Source organism: Apis dorsata, unplaced genomic scaffold (genome assembly GCF_000469605.1).
Source record: "Apis dorsata unplaced genomic scaffold, Apis dorsata 1.3 scaffold_1054, whole genome shotgun sequence".
Classification (NCBI taxonomy): Eukaryota; Metazoa; Arthropoda; class Insecta; order Hymenoptera; family Apidae; genus Apis; species Apis dorsata.
The window spans coordinates 8377-11626 of NW_006264152.1; the positions used below are offsets into that span (position 1 = coordinate 8377).

The following is a 3250-nucleotide window of genomic DNA, read 5'->3' on the forward strand; positions in this document are numbered from 1 at the left end:
ATAAAATATATAAATAGACTCATGTAAAAAAAATAAAAATCATATATATTAAAAATAAAATAAAAATCATTATATATATTATTTATATATTATCTAATAGACTAATCATTTTAACATCCCGAAAATATTTAGTCGTATGGTTCAATTTTGAAAAAGTTATTCCGTTTTTTAAATGATATGCACGCGCACGCGCGCGCGCGCGATGTTAATATTTGTGAGATATTTATTAGATCATTGACTTTAGAAATCAAAACAAATATAAGAATTGATATAAAATAAATGTTGATTCAAGCTTATTTATTAAATTATATATAATTAAAGTTTGTTAAATTAAGTCGGAGATGGAGATAAAGTCAAACGAAAAAAGCTACTTTATTTCCATGTTTATTTAAAATACAAAATTATAAAGTTCAATTGCTTATAATTCTAACAAATAAATCTTAATCTTATTGTAAGTCTTATTTTTGTATATCACTTTTTATATTTGTTTTCATTTTTATAAAATCTTTTAAAAAATCGATGGTGTCTTACGTATATATTAACATTCTGTATATAGTGAGGTCAAAAAATATGTATAAATAAGATGATTTTTATGAAAAAAACATATCTTATCGATTTCAATGATTGAAAAATGTTGTCAAAATATATTCATTATCTTTAACAATTTTTAATGGAAATATTCTAAAAAATTTATTTAATTTTGATGAATATAAAATTTTTTATTTATTTTTGAATATTTTGATAGCATATTTCAAAATATATTTAATATCATAAAATTATTATATCAAAAATTATGTTTAAATATTATTCAATATTGATTTACCTATTTTTTAGGAAGACAGGATCAAGAAGTAGGATTAATAATTATTAGTAAACTAAACTTAATTTCAACATATAAAAATTTAATTAGCAATTAATATCTCATTTTCGAATATATATACGAAAAATTATAAATTAATAATTGCATTATATTACAGTCTCATATACAAGTTAATGTTTCTCGTTACAAATGCAGACTATATATATATTCTAACTTATATTCTTTCACAAAATTATAGTATATTCTATGATTTTTATATTATATTTCTTAAGATTAATGTAATTTATTTTTACAAACGAATTTTATATATATATAAAATATCTCTTCTTTAATAATATAGAAAAAAATCATTTAATATTTAATATTTTTTTCAAATTTTATTCATTTATGACATAACAACATATCTGAAAAAGCAAATTAATGAAAATATATTAGAAATTTTTTTATTTGAAAAGATCTTTCATATATTTTTGTTTTTTAAATGTGAATCTAATTATAAAAATTATCTATCATTTTTAATTTATAAGAGTTTATAAGAGATAAATAAAAATTTATAAGAGTTTATAAGAGATAAATAGATACAAAATATTTTTATTATATTTATTATATTTAAAATAGTAAATATAGAAAATAATTTTTTTTTAATATTTTTGCCAACATTAACATATATATATTATTTTTTTCTTGCGAAGTTAAATTTAATTTATTATCAGAATTTTTTTTTTGTTGAAATATCGTTTTGATATCATTTCATTTTTAACATTTATATAAATGTTATAAAAAGCTTTATTATTAAAAAATATTATTGTCTTAATGTTTGAGGAAAAATCACATTTCATTTTATTAATCTTTTCTTTGAAAAAGATAATCTTCATACATTTTCTTATTCGAAAAATCGTTAGTAATTTAAAAATAAAAGAACAACATAGAAATTAATCCAAGTCATAAGAAGAATGTTTTTATGTTATTTGACTATTTACGTTGTTTTTATTAGTAATGAATAGCAAATCATAAGGAATATATATCTTATGTCATTTGACTTGCATTATTTTTCATTTATGTCATTTTTATTAGTAATGAATATTAGCAGTCGATCAACATTTTTTAAATATTAGATTCGCACCTATCAAATTATATTATATAAAATTATAATTACATATTTTTATATTTATATATTTATATATTTATATATTTATATATTTTTATATTTATATATTCAACTATACATATATCTATATATACAATAGTATGATGATATAATAGTCGCCATGATTTTTTATGAATTTTTGAGTCTTACAAAAAAATATATTAAACAAAAATTAATCTATTTTTAATGTTAAATCAAATATTTTTTCAATAAAAAAAATAACTATGAATTTTTATATAACACTTTATATTTCTGATTTCATATTAACTAATGTTCAGATGAATCTCTTATATTATATTCTTGAAATAAATTTTAATTTAAAAATGTGAAATGTCTTAAATGAAATTAGTAATAACATTAATGGATAGTTAGATATGGTCCTATTCAATCATTTTTCTTGGCTATGTCAGTTTCTCCGATTTGTCTCAGATTTCTTTCGTGAATTCATTTACAATCAGTAGTTGAATCAATTCAAAACATTGAATATTTAAAACAATAATAAAATATTATATGCTAAAAAATTCATCATAATATTTACTATGTAGGGTATGAATAGTAATTTATTCCATCGACTAGAATTATGTTTACAAGAAAAAAGATTAAAATTTGAATAATTATTGTTATATACATAATATACATAAACATATAGATAGATTTTAGATAATAAAGTTGTATAATACAATTGAATTATTTAATTATTCGATTGATTCAAAACTTAAAATATAAATTATTTAATAATATATATTTAAAACAATAAATTTGTATTATGTGTTGAAAAGTTTATTATGATAATATTATAATAATTATAAATAATTATTTTATCGATTAAAGTTGCGTTTATAAGAAAATTAAATTCGTTAAAATTTGAATAATTATTGTAGTTGAATACATAAATATATTTTTAAACAATAAAATCGCAAAATATATTATACTATATAATAATATTAAATTAATTTTGTTTATTTTATTTAATTATATTATTTAACTATGTTCTCTATATTCTTTAAGTAAATTAGATCAAATCTTAGAAACATTTCTTATCTACGAAAAAATTTTCACATTTTTTCGGAAACATAGAGACATTATATAATAAATAATATAATAATAAATATATAGTTTATAAACTGTTCACAATAATTGAATTATTAACATTTTTTTCGAAAATATTATTTTGAAAATATTATAAGAAAAAAACAAGAATTTTTTACTATATCAGATAATAACGAAGTGAGTAAATTAAATGCAATTACAATAAAATGTCTATTTGATTCCATATTGAATTT

At 16.9% G+C, this 3250-nt stretch overlaps 1 protein-coding gene across 1 annotated transcript in view; it reads left to right on the forward strand.

The window, feature by feature from the left end:
• Nucleotides 1-3250, forward strand: part of LOC102677081 (ectonucleoside triphosphate diphosphohydrolase 5) — a 15249-nt gene that overhangs the window by 7187 nt on the left and 4812 nt on the right. The window lies entirely within an intron of this gene.